The sequence below is a fragment of the Mya arenaria genome, chromosome 11 (genome assembly GCF_026914265.1).
Source record: "Mya arenaria isolate MELC-2E11 chromosome 11, ASM2691426v1".
Classification (NCBI taxonomy): domain Eukaryota; kingdom Metazoa; phylum Mollusca; class Bivalvia; order Myida; family Myidae; genus Mya; species Mya arenaria.
In genome coordinates this window covers 51,906,372-51,923,153 of record NC_069132.1, presented here as the reverse complement: position 1 = coordinate 51,923,153, position 16,782 = coordinate 51,906,372, and positions in this window count along the sequence as shown.

Sequence of the window (16,782 nt, the reverse complement as noted above, 5' to 3'; positions counted from 1 at the left end):
TTCGCTGATTTGTATATCGACCGTTGAATAATTCGCTCAAAGTGAAGAAAGCAATAAATCTGTGATACCATTATTTGGATAAATGTTTTAATAAACATGTTATTTGATTGATTGTTCGTTTTATAATGTGAAATTTGAGGTTTTCTTAATCTAGTAGGTACCTTGTCATTTAATAGTGCGTTTAAAAGGGGAACATATTTTTCGACATGCCACTTCTATACTGGCAGGTTGTTTTATCCTTCAATTGGTTTACTGGGATTTATCAGTGAAATAAAAATAAAAAATCACTGTTTCAAATGGTGAAAATATAAAAATGATACTTTTCACTGTTTTGATAGCCCGTTCTGCTATCAAAAGCCAATACCAGCGCGCACAAGGCTGGGAAACAATATTAACGACGTCATTTGGAAATTTCGTTTCGTACGTAACCAATTAAGAGGTATATAATAAAATGAAATTCTTAATCAATTACTTCGCGTAAAATAAAAGTGAAGATTAAAGAGGGAAAGGTTTCAGCTGAAAAGGTTTGTCTTTGTTTAAATTTGAACATTCTAGAAAAGCAATACCGTTACACCGGTGCTAGGACTCGTTGACAGAGTTGCATCAACTGTCGCTGTCAATGAACAGATTCAAACAATTTGCATACTTATTATTTCATGTAGATTGTGGTTTTTAAAATGGTTGTCTTCCAAATGGTATGTATTAACACCATTAATTCTTAATCATATATAAGGTATCACTGCGTGAGCCTGTCAAAAAGACCTGTCAAACACTGAATGGAGAGCCAATGCAATAGTGAAATGGCAGATCGCATTTAGTACGGGGTGGTCAGGTAGCGAAAAACTGCTCCTTCGTTCAAGCAGTTGTTTTAAATAACAACGGATTTCCCCTGAACATTGAATTTGGTTCATTCTTCGTTTGGTCACGAAGAAGAGTGGTTATGACATATTATTTGACAATTGAACATTGCTCACAGAGGTTTTGAAAACGGAGAAAGGGAAATACAGAGTCAGCTTCTTCTCATTCCTACTCAACAGTTATTAAAGTGCGAGGATAAGGGTAATTTACATTTTCATTATTTTTACGTCAAAAATGCAAATTATACGTGGACATTTTCCGAATCCAGGTATTAAAATATATAAAGTATAATACAAGAAATGCTACTATTAATATCGCAAATCACATATTTTACCAAATGTTCTTATATTTTCAGGAAATACACGTTTTGCTGCACCAGTAACTGGCGACGCCATGAGAACGAAGCACTTGGAGGCTATTCCATAGAAAACGAGAAACAACAACCAGTGGGCCGTTTCTCTTTGGCGAGATTAGGCAGCATTTGTTTGTGCTATTTTCATTTTACGTGTATATATATCAATTGTTAATGAGTTCAGGTTTTGCAGTGTAATTGTTGGTATATGATCTTATAATCAAACAGTTCATGCCTTTTGTATCGTATAAACCAACTTGTTTTCTTGTAAAGATCAAACAAGACACATCACGAAACTTGTTCGGAATATACCGGATTTACTGACATTTACATGTGTTTTTTTACTAAAAATTGTTGTTTATTCAAATATTGTAAATATGCAAGGATATAGGTCCTTGTTGTTCTGCTTGAGTATATTGTAGTCTAGATGGACTTGCGGCTGCGATGCTCTATCTGACCATCCATCATGCAATTTCTGTTTTAAATGTGTCGAATCTTTCGTGGAGATCAGGGGCATAAGCAGCATAAGTTGATGGCAGCATCTTGTCCTGCAGAATGTCAAGTTTTGAAGGAAACGAATGTTGTGCGTGGTATCTGTCTTTATTTCTCAGGATACGGCTCTCCATTTCTTGTACTAAATGATCAATGAATAGGTTGTATAAGGTTATTCTGAAGGAGTCAGATTCTGTTTGCACCTCAGGATTTGCTCTGTTTTGTTGATAAACAACTCTTCTTGGCATTGATGATTGAATGGCCTGAGCTTAAATCCGTTGATTTCATGTACTTCCCTTCCACCCATCAGGATCAGCTCGCCAGTCATTAGTCGCACAAGAACCCAATGTCCTGAGCAGTTGCCATTATAGGGCACAGGGAATGTTCGAACTATGGACCAACGCTAGATTCAAGCAGTGCGACTTGCAATGCACATCATTTGCATGCGGCGAACATTCACGCACGAGAGCCTGGAGCCCAAGATATTTTCCCGACATGTTGGCGGCAACGTCATAAAACTGAGCTCTGATCGTGAATATATCAGTTTTACTCTTATTTTGCTGGCACAAATATCAATAAGATCGTTTTGGATTTCAGAAGAAGTGTATTTAGCATTATACTGTGCGTTTGCCAAATGGTCAGACAAAACAATATCATTTTACGCAAAAGTATTGCGAAAAATATGCCATTTATTTCCAAATGACCAAGCAATTGTATGTTCTGCTTTGCACAAGTACAATGATTTCAATGATTCTGGACAACACCGCGTCTCTTGTCGTCGAGTAACTTATCCAAGGTGTTTCTACAAGCCATTTTTCGCTGAGTTTTCGTTGTTTTCCTTGGGCTCCAAATGCCCTGAAAGGTAAAAACGTTAGCATACTAAATATACGATATATCGTTCAAACGTAAAAGAATAATATGTTAAAACAAAATGTAAAGAACGTGAACAACGCTCTCTCTTTTGCGAAACCTCCACTGCTCCACTAAACTATCAAGCATACACTGTCATAGTAATAGTTCATTTTTATTCTTTATCGATATTACCCTATCCCTGTAAATTTTACTGGGCTTTGAAATTTTCTTGTACAAAGTAGCTATATCTATCGTTATTCAACAAAATGTTACAAAGCTTCAATACATTTCATTATATCTATTATTATTTCTATATTCATTGTGTTTCTAGGTCATGCGAGTACATCAAATAATCATTCATCTATTTATTAACACGTTGCTGTATCTAACCGGGATGGAAACTGGTAATGGAGGCTTGGTTGTCATGTTCCTTCTTGCAGTTGTTGTTTGGTATCTTCATCAATTGAAGTCAAAGTTAGACATCCAAAATCAGGATACGTAGGACTTTGTTCGGACATTTTGGCACCAGACTGTTTACAATTTCAAATAAAAAACCGCCAGCAAACTTTAACCAAGCCTTTTGGGAATGTTTAATGCATGGCTTCAAAGCGCAGACTTCTGGTATGCAACATTCGAAAAATTATATACGGAGCATCAATGTCGTGTGAAAATGTATTTTTAAGCAAAATATAGCAATATATTTGACATACCCAGTTTCCGATATACGCATTTGTCGGGATTTCATATTTGAGCTCCATCAACGCCCACCACCCAAGCCCCCAGTTATTATTGCATATATAGCAATTTTATTTTTTCGATTTTTCTGAAAAATGTGTAGGCTGCGCGGCCTACACGGCCTATAGAAAGCTACGCCCCTGAAGTTAAATGCTTTATATGAATTTGTTTAGTCTTAGATGTGTTATCTCAAGTTGACCAATGTTATTGATAAATTTACTAAGTTATGTTATTGAACTAGAAATGAAGCACAACTTCACTGATGGTTATCCGACCATTTGCATGCAAAGAAAAACACTAACGAACCCAATCTCTCAATAAATCATTTGTTGTCAAATATTGTTCTGCTAAACTGTTACGCACGTTGAATTTGCAAAGGATGGTTATGTCAAATGGGTGTTTTATTAGTGTATTGGTGTATTAAACCCTAAAAATGATTTTGAAGTATTTGTATACAGTTGATTATTTCAAAGCATCAGGTGAAATAGGAGTGCGATGACGTTAACAACGTTGTAAACATTAAAGATGCACTATTACTCCCAAATAAGATTTAATACAATTTATACCATTGTTTTGATATACCAGAAATGATGAATACATAGGGATATTATGATAGGATACTTTTCTGGTGACCTGTATCACGTTGAGTGCGGTGTGTACATACGTATCCGTCGAGACCGCAGAGACTGAACGAGAAGTGATGCAGGTCACCAGAAAATCGTTTTATCGTAATTTTCCATTTATTTTATACCTGCCTATTTAATTATTTCTTTTTATTTTTCGGTTTCAAATTGATTTAAATTTACCGCCATCTGTCAAATGCGTGTATGAATTCCAATGTTTTACGTAGTTTTGTGTAATGAAGTCAAGGGAGGCTACTACTGCGAAACGAAGTCAGAAGTTACAGAATTCACTTTATTGAGTAATATAAGTTATGTTTTAGCAAAATTAACAGATTGCTGAAAGGAAAACAATTATTAAATGTCACAGCACAAAAAAGACGGTACTTAATTTACGAGTATACACTAATCGTCATTTTCTGTAGATGTTAGACGCGGCCATTTTTAACAAAGTAAATATTAGTGGGACTTTTTGACGATTATGATATGCAGAATTGAGTGAAGTTCGTGAGTCAATCGCTTATTCTATCGATGACGCGAATTCGCCTTTTTATTTGTTTTTGCAAGCTGCTAATATGATAGAAGATCACTGTCAATCTTCATTCACCAATCATTTAATATTTTTGGGTTACCAGCTATTAAATACATGGTTACAATCTTGTAATCAGTAATTAAGGTGACACTTTTATCCAAAATCAATATATATATACATGTATAACAAAGACATTTTTTGATTGATAAACCTTTAACTACTTACTAAATAATTCATTTATGGAAAATATCAATTACTGATAACAAGATCGTAACCGTGTATTTAAAAGCTGAAAACGCAAATATATTAATTGATTGGTGAGTGCTTAAAGATTTAGTATGATCTACTATTGCCTCATTAGGAAGAATACAGTGTTTTCTGTACCTTTCTTTCAATTTAAACTCGGTATCCTTCATAACAACCATTATTTTTGAAATGTATTCATTCTATTGGTGTATTTAAACAATTGAATTAATTGTTGTAAATCTCATTTGGGAGTAAGAGTGCATCTGTAATATTTTCTATACATGCATTATTTAGTTAGTAGTTAAAGATTTATCTCTCAAGATTTATGTGTGTTATACATGTGCATGTATTAAGTTTGAATAAGAGTGTCACTTTAAATAAAGTTCTAAACAATCAGCCCCCGATGAGTTTCAGACATAAATGTAGGGTCGATTGTTCAGATGTTTGTTAATCTAACAAAGTGATTAACTTAAGCGTCATTAACTTTTAAACGTGAAATATATCACTTTGTGCGCGCATATTTAAAGGTATTTTCTTATGTGTTCGTAAAATGCACTTTCTGTATGACGACATAAAGTGAATCAACTCATTAGGAGTGTTAAAACTAAGACACCAAAAGCTTGAACCTTCAGCAAATGTTGATGAACCCTTCATCAATTGTTGGCTTTTGCTCTATTATCGTCTTTGAATATCACAATTTTCATAAGCGTAAACAACGCAATCGCACTTAATTACGGCTTTGTTGTTGCGTGATTGATTGATTGACATTATCACAAGTTGTTATCAATGTATTGTTAATTTGAATTCACGTTGAACACAATAAGCAAGTCATCAGAATTGGCGTAAATTTATACGCAAGAAATAATAACGTCAGACGTAGGGTACACAAAAAGTACGCCATTACAAACTGCGTTACACTCACACAAACTTTGCATACGTCAGGGCACGTGGTCCACAAGGAACTTGCTTAAAAATTTACTCAGTTTATGTTACGTCAGTCATGTGATAAACACAAAAACAACGTTTTTAGCATTTTCATCAAATTACACACAACATTTGCGAACGTCAGCACAATTTCAGGTCATGAGGTCATTTGAATGTGCGTAAAATCTTGTACAACTAATGCTTTCTTCATTCACGCCGTACACAAAAAGATGATTTCCGATTGCGTAAAATATTACAAATAAGTTCATCATCAAAATTTAAGGTCATATGTTACATAACAAAATCATTACGTCATGCGATACACATGTTTCGATATCATCGAAAATGTGGCTCATATTATTTGCAAATAACGTCCGAAAGATTAACGTTAAGCTTATTATTTTATGAACAGTTATCTTATTTCTTTATAACTAAATTTTGAGAGAAATCAAATAACTAGACCATTTAATTTACACACATATCGTTTTCATTGATAAAGCTAACACAAACACAGAGGTATTGTTCAATACATTTGTTAATTACGATTTATATTTACTCATCCATTTGTTTTTAAAAAATATAATTCATTGATTAATTAATCAATTAATAGTTAACAAGTAATAAATGATATGAATTTATGACCCATTTATTCACAGATAAATGCCATTTGTTCACCATAATGTGTTTATCGGAAAACTAGTTAAAAATAGAACACAAAAAGTTTAAGCAACTACTGTATTAAAATCATTTTTAAGGAATTTGTTTTATTGTAAACATGCATACATACATATCGAGCTCTGAAGACGTGCTTTTGTGTATCACGTGACCTTATATTATGCTGATGTAAGCAAAGGTTGAGAGGGTTTCTGCAAATCATGATGACGTAATCTTTTGTGTACCACGTGACTGACGTAAGGATGTTTTTGTGCATAATTCTACGCAAATTATTATGATATACTTTCGTACGTGACCTCCTATTTTGTTAATGTAAGCAATGTCTGTGTGAGTTTTACGCCAATTCTGATAAAGTTCTTCTTTATGTACCACTTGACTGACATAAGCATTTATTGTGTATATGTTTTCGCAAATTCTGATGACGGTCTTTTTAAGTGTCACATGAACTCAATTTGTGCTGAAAAAAAGCAATGTTCGTGTACTTTTTACACAAATTCTCAAGACGTACATGTTTGTACCACGTGATTGACAAAAATTTAATGAAATGATTTTTTTGTACCACGTGTCATTAAATTCTGATGACGTCGTTTTTGATGTTCAACGTGAGTGATGTAAGCTTTTATAGTGTATAGCCGTTCACTAATTGATGACGTACTTTATATGCACCACCAGACTAAGTTTTGCTGACGTTTGTAATTTTACGCAAATTCTCATGTCATGTTTTATTGTGTTGCGTTATTGATATAACCATTTATTGTGTATAATTTCACGCACATTTTGATAACGTTCTGTTTGTGTTCCACGCGACCTTAATTGTTTTTTTTTATTACGTAAGCAATGTTTGTGTATTCTCTAGGCGAATTCTAATGACGTAATTTTTGAGCCACGTGCTTACATAAGCTTTTGTTGTGTATAACTATACACAACTTCTGAGAACGTGCTTTTGTGTACCACGTGACCTGAAATAGTGCGGACGTTAGCAATGTTTGTGTACAACGTTTTACGTAAATTCTGATGTCATACATGTTTGTGTACCCCGTGACTGACGAAATTCATTTTGCATTTTTTTACCTAAATTCTGGAGGCGTTTTATTTAGTACCATATGAACTTCAGTTGTACTGACGTATGCAATATTTGTCTATTATTGTACGCAAATTCTAATGCAGTTTATTTTCCGTACCACCTGACTAACGTAAGCATTAATTGTGTATGATTTCACGTAAATTTGGATGGCGTTTTATTTAGTTCAATATGACCTCCAGTTGTACTGACGTAAGCAATGTTTGTTTTAGATTTTACGCAAATTCTAGTGCAGTGCATTTGTGTACCACGGTACTGACGTTACCATTTATAGTTTATAATGATACGCAAATTCTGCTGACGTACTTTCTTCTGTACCGCATAACTGACGTAATCATTTATTGTGTGTAATTGACTTCAATTGTGATGACGTTTTTTTTGTTGACCATGTGACTTCAAATTATGCTGACGTAAGCAACGATTATTTATTTTTTCGCAATTTCTAATGACGTTCTTTGTTTGTACCACGTGACTGAGGGTAGTATTCATTGCGTATATTTGTACAAAAAATCTGATGCTGAGATTGTTGTGTACCACGTGACTTTGAAATGTGCTGACGTTAGCAATGTGTGTTAATTTTACCTAAACTCTGATGGCGTATTTTTTTGTGTACCACGTACCTAACGTAGGTACGTAATCTAAATGTTATTAAAATTTGCACAAATATTGCATACCTCAGCACAAATAGAGATGAAGTGGTATACAAAATAGTACGACTTCATAATTTACGAAAATTCAACACATTAAATGTTTAGGTATGTCATTTCATACACAAACGAGTACGTCATCGAAACATGCGTGTCATTTTACAACAACATTGATTACGTCAGCATAATTTAAGGTCGCGTGGTACGTCATCAAATTGTGCATGCAATTTTGCCCAAAATGACTACGTCAGTCACGTGGTACACTAAAATGTACGTCATTGCAATTCGAATAAGTTTTTATTCAAGAATTGCTTACGTCAGCAGAATTTTAGGTCACATTGTACACACAATTAAGTCATCGGAATATCCGTTAAATAATGCAAAAGGCAAAAGAAATGCCTACGTCAGTCACGTGGTATTCATAGAATAACGTCCTTTAAATTTGCGTAAATTTTACAGAATAATTGCTAACGTAAGCATATTTAAAGTCACACGTTACAGAAAACGCACGTCATCCAGATTTTGCGCCTGAATTTTTACAATAAATGCTAACGTCAGACACGTGGTACACAAAAGTAAGTCATCAGAATTTTCGTAAAATAAATCACATGAAATGCTTACGTCAGTCACGTGGTACACAAAAAAATAATCAGAATTAGCGAAAAAATACGTACCGTTTCAGTTTTAGATTACGCGGTACACAAAAAGCACGTCATTATAATCTGCGTAATACCCACCCCACACAAACTTTGCTTATATAAATGTCAGTACAATGTAAGGTCACGTGGAACATAAAAAGCACGTCATCAGAACGTGTGTACAAATAAATGCTTACGTCAGTCACGTGGTACATATAAAAGTATGTCGTCATTCGGAGCTCCTCGGCCATTTTGTTTCAAAAACAAACTCGGATGTATGCCGGTACATCAGTTGAAGTAGTTCGTAAATTTTTGAATTATATCATTAATTAAATGTATTGTTTTAGAGTTGTATTTATTAATCTAAGTTTAAATTGATTGCCAGTGAAGTGAATTATTGTAAACAAAATTAAGATTCCCACGAGTAAAGTCATAAAGTTTAACTGCTTAATAAAATTACTACGCGATCTACTTGCAGCGGACTTAAACGTGCCACATTTTGAGTATGTAAACCGTCCAAATACATCCGAGGTTGTTTTCGATAAAATGGCCGAGGAGTTCCGAATGGTATGTCGTCAGAATTTGCATAAAACATACACAAACATTACTTACATCAGCACAACTCGAGGTCACATGGTAACCAAGTCTAAATTTGCGAAAAATTATATAGAAGAAATGGTTATGTCAGTGGTAAACAAAAAAGTACGCCATCATAATTAGCGTAGAACTCACATTTACTTGTGTGTACATTTATTCAAAATAAATGCTACGTATGGAAGACATGAAAAATTTATTATAATTTGCGTACAAAATAGCTCTTACATTGCTTTCGGCAGCACAATTTCAGGTTACAATGCACACAAAAGGTACGTCATTAGAAATAGCGTAAAACTCACATGAACTTTGCTTAAGTCAGCACAATGTTAGGTCACGTGGTACGATTGTACATTTATACAAAATGAATCCCTACGTTTGTCACGTGATACACATACAAATCATCATCAGAAATTGTGTAAAGCACAAAAATTCACATGCATTGCTTACGTCAGCACAATTTGAGATTCTACATCATTTTGTTACTATCCTTAAAATTATACACGATTAATGTTTACGTCAGTCACGTCATAAAAAACGTCATTAAAATTTGCGTAAATTTAAACGCAATTTTTGCTTACGTCAAACAATTTCAGGTCACGTGGTTCACAAAAAATACGTCATTGGCGTAAATTCTTATACAAGTTATGTTTTCGCGATTCGACAATCACGTAAAACACAAACAAAAGTACTTCGACATATTGCGTTAAGTATTACAATAAAACGTACGTTATCACCTAACACAAGCATGAGGACATGTGATACACATGTTTCCGTACCATCGAAAATGAGGCTGATGTGGTTCGAAAATAACGTCATCAATAATAACGTTAACACACATTCTTTTTGAAATATTTATTTCTTTTAAACTATATTTAGAGAGAATTCCAATAACTAAACCATTTTAATATCACATATATCGTTTTTATTCATCAAGCCAACACATACAATTATGACGATATATTTACACAATATGTGATGATGAAAACAACAACAAAAACAGAAACAGTGCAGTGTAACAAAGTAGCATTTTTATAAAAAGGACATGCAAAGGGATTGGGCCACGAGTGTTTCATCAGTTTCGGCCCTTTCCCAATGATAATAACAACAACATCAACAACAACAACAATAGTAACAGTTATAATAATAATAATAATACTAATAATAATAATAATAATAATAATAATAATAATAATAATAATAATAATAATAATAATAATAATAATAATAACAATAATAACAGTATTAACAACAATAATAATATTGAATGTAAACATGCATACATTCTTATTATTTTTACTATCAGAAATGGATTTTTGTCGATGAATCTTTGAACAGAGATGTTTATGGTATTAGTGTTAGAGAACAAGTGCACATGCATATTGATGTGTTTCAGCAATTCACCGACGTGTCACCTTTAAAAAAGCAGGCGCCTTGCCACTTCAAAGACGGCATTTTTTAACGTTTCGTAAGTTTAAACATTTATAAATGCATGTATACATTACACCTGTATATTATTTTAGAAAATGAAATAATATCTAATTAAATCATATTGCATATAATTCTGAGAAAAAATAACGACGATAATGCCAAAGATTGTATTAATTCTTGCCAAAACATAAATATGTCGTGGAAAAAAAAAATATATGTTGTTGTTTTTTGTAACACTAACAGCTTGATTGAAAAAATACAGATATCGAATGATCATTTTTTTAAATATCAATGCCTTGATAAAGAACTTAGCTACTCCGCAAAACTCTATATTTCGTAAACCCCTTGATTTCATTTCTCTAAGGCCATACTAAATCGTTAAATATGTTCAGACTTCCAGACGCGTATATCGTACAAACTATCTAGCAAAGAAGACACAACTCCCAAATCATTCAAGAGAAAAGCTCACATTTGCTTTGCTTTGACTGTAATTCAACGAATCGTCAATCTTACTGTTTGAAACACATAATTAACTTTTCAGAGATTTCTGTTCAAGCAGCTATATTAAACCTCAATATAGTCCATATATCTCAATGAAGGAAACCCCAATGCTACTTTTTGTGGCCCTGAATGAAATTTCAATTTGGATTGACCTTATAGTCTCATTATTAATATACTACTGAATACAGTACAGTACAGTAACTTAAAGTCACAAAGTCAGAAAAATAGTTGAAACATATTCTTCTTTTTCTTTCTGTAAATGTATCTGACGTTCCGATGTCCACCTGAAAAAAGATAATATTCAATTTGAATTCTCTTAAAAACCTAAAATGAAATACAATTGCCATCATCATCATGATCATCATCATGATCATGATCATGATCATCATCATCATCATCATCATCATCATCATCATCATCATCATCATCATCATCATCATCATCATCATCATCATCATCATCAGCAGCAGCAGCAGCAGCAGCAGCAGCAGCAGTAGCAGCATCGTCATCGTCATCGTCGTCGTCGTCGTCGCCGCCGCCGCCGCCGCCACCACCATCACCAACATCATCATCATCATAATCATCATCACCACCACCACCACCATCACCACCATCATCATCATCAGCAGCAGCAGAAACAACAGTAGCAGCAACAATATCAGTAGCACCTTAGTAACACTCATCAACATGCATGAAGAACAAAAATTTACAAAAAGCCTCTTGACGCTCAATTCCAAGCCGAAAATTACGGGGAGAGGGGCTTTTCATAAGTATATGTGGTCTTAAAGTTGTAACGTCATCAACCAACTAAAGGTCGATATAGGCCTGTCACATTATGCTAGCGGAGATGGTTGCAGCAACCTGAAGAATGGTGTCTGGTATAAACAATCATATTAGTTAAGAGCGTATGTTTTATCGTAACCTTCCTTTCAGTACATGTGTCGTATAAAAAAATGCTATTACCCATTCCGTACATGTATACTATTAGTTAATGCTTCTATAATCCAGAAAAAATGTTGCAGTGAGCAACCACATCAGCAATAACAAAATCACAATTATTATCATCACAATATCATCAATATCAGCAACAAGCTGCAGCAGCAGCAGCAACAGTATTAGCAGCAGAAGCTTATAATCACTTACATAAAGCTTCTGTGACGCTCAGTTCCAAGTCTGATGTTGTGTTGTTGTTGTTGTTGTTGTTGTTGCTGTTGTTGTTGTTGTTTGTTTGTTTTTTGTTGTTGTTTTTTGCATGAGTCTATGAGGTCTGAAAGTTGTAACGTCACCAACCAACCAAGTGTCGATACAGGCCAGTCGCGTCATGCGAGGGGGTTAGTTGTAGGAAACTGAAGCATAACATAACAGAGTGCAGAGTAGCAGGTACGTCAACAAATACAGAGTTACAGGTAAGGTAACAGGTGCAGAGTAGCAGGTAAAGTAGCATATACAGAGTTACAGGTAAGGTAACAGGTGCAGAGTAGCAGGTAAGGTAGCATATACAGAGTTACAGGTAAGGTAACAGGTGTAGAGTAGCAGGTAAAGTAGCATATACAGAGTTACAGGTAAGGTAACAGGTGCAGAGTAGCAGGTACTTCAGCATATACTGAGTTACAGGTAAGGTAACAGGTGCAGAGTAGCAGGTACGTCAGCATATACTGAGTTACAGATAAGGTAACAGGTGCAGAATAGCAGGTAAAGTAGCATATGCAGAGTTACAGGTAAGGTAACAGGTGCAGAGTAGCAGGTACGTCAGCATATACTGAGTTACAGATAAGGTAACAGGTGCAGAATAGCAGGTAAAGTAGCATATGCAGAGTTACAGATAAGGTAACAGGTGCAGAGTAGCAGGTAAAGTAGCATATACAGAGTTACAGGTAAGGTAACAAGTGCAGAATAGCAGGTAAAGTAGCATATGCAGAGTTACAGGTAAGGTAACAGGTGCAGAGTAGCAGGTAAAGTAGCATATACAGAGTTACAGGTAAGGTAACAGGTGCAGAGTAGCAGGTACTTCAGCATATACAGAGTTACAGGTAAGGTAACAGGTGCAGAGTAGCAGGTAAAGTAGCATATACAGAGTTACAGGTAAGGTAACAGGTGTAGAGTAGCAGGTACGTCAACATATACAGAGTTACAGATAAGGTAACAGGTGCAGAGTAGCAGGTAAAGTAGCATATACAGAGTTACAGGTAAGGTAACAGGTGCAGAGTAGCAGGTAAAGTAGCATATACAGAGTTACAGGTAAGGTAACAGGTGCAGAGTAGCAGGTAAAGTAGCATATGCAGAGTTACAGGTAAGGTAACAGGTGCAGAGTAGCAGGTAAAGTAGCATATACAGAGTTACAGGTAATGTAACAGGTGCAGAGTAGCAGGTAAGGTAGCATATACAGAGTTACAGGTAAGGTAACAGGTGTAGAGTAGCAGGTAAAGTAGCATATACAGAGTTACAGGTAAGGTAACAGGTGCAGAGTAGCAGGTAAAGTAGCATATACAGAGTTACAGGTAAGGTAACAGGTGCAGAGTAGCAGGTACGTCAGCATATACAGAGTTACAGATAAGGTAACAAGTGCAGAATAGCAGGTAAAGTAGCATATACAGAGTTACAGGTAAGGTAACAGGTGCAGAGTAGCAGGTAAAGTAGCATATACAGAGTTACAGGTAAGGTAACAGGTGCAGAGTAGCAGGTAAAGTAGCATATACAGAGTTACAGGTAAGGTAACAGGTGCAGAGTAGCAGGTAAAGTAGCATATACCGAGTTACAGGTAAGGTAACAGGTGCAGAGTAGCAGGTAAAGTAGCATATACAGAGTTACAGGTAAGGTAACAGGTGCAGAGTAGCAGGTAAAGTAGCATATACAGAGTTACAGGTAAGGTAACAGGTGCAGAGTAGCAGGTACGGTAGCAGGTACCGAGTTACAGATAAGGTAACAGGTGCAGAGTAGCAGGTAAAGTAGCATATACAGAGTTACAGGTAAGGTAACAGGTGCAGAGTAGCAGGTACGTCAGCATATACAGAGTTACAGATAAGGTAACAAGTGCAGAATAGCAGGTAAAGTAGCATATACAGAGTTACAGGTAAGGTAACAGGTGCAGAGTAGCAGGTAAAGTAGCATATACAGAGTTACAGGTAATGTAACAGGTGCAGAGTAGCAGGTACGTCAGCATATACAGAGTTACAGATAAGGTAACAAGTGCAGAATAGCAGGTAAAGTAGCATATACAGAGTTACAGGTAAGGTAACAGGTGCAGAGTAGCAGGTAAAGTAGCATATACAGAGTTACAGGTAAGGTAACAGGTGCAGAGTAGCAGTTACGGTAGCAGGTACAGAGTTACAGGTAAGGTAACAGGTGCAGAGTAGCAGGTAAAGTAGCATATACAGAATTACAGGTAAGGTAACAGGTGCAGAGTAGCAGTTACGGTAGCAGGTACAGAGTTACAGGTAAGGTAACAGGTGCAGAGTAGCAGGTAAAGTAGCATATACAGAATTACAGGTAAGGTAACAGGTGCAGAGTAGCAGTTACGGTAGCAGGTACAGAGTTACAGGTAAGGTAACAGGTGCAGAGTAGCAGGTAAAGTAGCATATACAGAGTTACAGGTAAGGTAACAGGTGCAGAATAGCAGGTAAAGTAGCATATACAGAATTACAGGTAAGGTAACAGGTGCAGAGTAGCAGTTACGGTAGCAGGTACAGAGTTACAGGTAAGGTAACAGGTGCAGAGTAGCAGGTAAAGTAGCATATACAGAGTTACAGGTAAGGTAACAGGTGCAGAGTAGCAGGTAAAGTAGCATATACAGAGTTACAGGTAAGGTAACAGGTGCAGAGTAGCAGGTAAAGTAGCATATACAGAGTTACAGGTAAGGTAACAGGTGCAGAGTAGCAGGTAAGGTAGCATATACAGAGTTACAGGTAAGGTAACAGATGTAGAGTAGCAGGTAAAGTAGCATATGCAGAGTTACAGGTAAGGTTACAGGTGCAAAGTAGCAGGTAAAGTAGCATATACAGAGTTAAAGGTAAGGTAACAGGTGCAGAGTAGCAGGTACGGTAGCAGGTACCGAGTAACAGGTAAGGTAACAGGTGCAGAGTAGCAGGTAAAGTAGCATATACCGAGTTACAGGTAAGGTAACAGGTGCAGAGTAGCAGGTAAAGTAGCATATACAGAGTTACAGGTAAGGTAACAGGTGCAGAGTAGCAGGTAAGGTAGCATATACAGAGTTACAGGTAAGGTAACAGGTGTAGAGTAGCAGGTAAAGTAGCATATGCAGAGTTACAGGTAAGGTAACAGGTGCAGAGTAGCAGGTAAGGTAGCATATACAGAGTTACAGGTAAGGTAACAGGTGCAGAGTAGCAGGTAAAGTAGCATATACCGAGTTACAGGTAAGGTAACAGGTGCAGAGTAGCAGGTAAAGTAGCATACACAGAGTTACAGGTAAGGTAACAGGTGTAGAGTAGCAGGTAAAGTAGCATATGCAGAGTTACAGGTAAGGTAACAGGTGCAGAGTAGCAGGTAAAGTAGCATATACAGAGTTACAGGTAAGGTAACAGGTGCAGAGTAGCAGGTAAAGTAGCATATGCAGAGTTACAGATAAGGTAACAGGTGCAGAGTAGCAGGTAAGGTAGCATATACAGAGTTACAGGTAAGGTAACAGGTGCAGAGTAGCAGGTAAAGTAGCATATGCAGAGTTACAGGTAAGGTAACAGGTGCAGAGTAGCAGGTACGTCAGCATATACAGAGTTACAGGTAAGGTAACAGGTGCAGAGTAGCAGGTAAAGTAGCATATACCGAGTTACAGGTAAGGTAACAGGTGCAGAGTAGCAGGTAAAGTAGCATATACAGAGTTACAGGTAAGGTAACAGGTGCAGAGTAGCAGGTACGGTAGCATATACCGAGTTACAGGTAAGGTAACAGGTGCAGAGTAGCAGGTAAAGTAGCATATACAGAGTTACAGGTAAGGTAACAGGTGCAGAGTAGCAGGTAAGGTAGCATATACAGAGTTACAGGTAAGGTAACAGGTGCAGAGTAGCAGGTAAAGTAGCATATACAGAGTTACAGGTAAGGTAACAGGTGCAGAGTAGCAGGTAAAGTAGCATATACCGAGTTACAGGTAATGTAACAGGTGCAGAGTAGCAGGTAAAGTAGCATATGCAGAGTTACAGGTAAGGTAACAGGTGCAGAGTAGCAGGTAAAGTAGCATATGCAGAGTTACAGGTAAGGTAACAGGTGCAGAGTAGCAGGTAAAGTAGCATATACAGAGTTACAGGTAAGGTAACAGGTGCAGAGTAGCAGGTAAAGTAGCATATACCGAGTTACAGGTAATGTAACAGGTGTAGAGTAGCAGGTAAAGTAGCATATACAGAGTTACAGGTAAGGTAACAGGTGTAGAGTAGCAGGTAAAGTAGCATATACAGAGTTACAGGTAAGGTAACAGGTGTAGAGTAGCAGGTACGTCAACATATACAGAGTTACAGGTAAGGTAACAGGTGCAGAGTAGCAGGTAAAGTAGCATATACAGAGTTACAGGTAAGGTAACAGGTGCAGAGTAGCAGGTAAAGTAGCATATACAGAGTTACAGGTAAGGTAACAGGTGCAGAGTAGCAGGTAAAGTAGCAT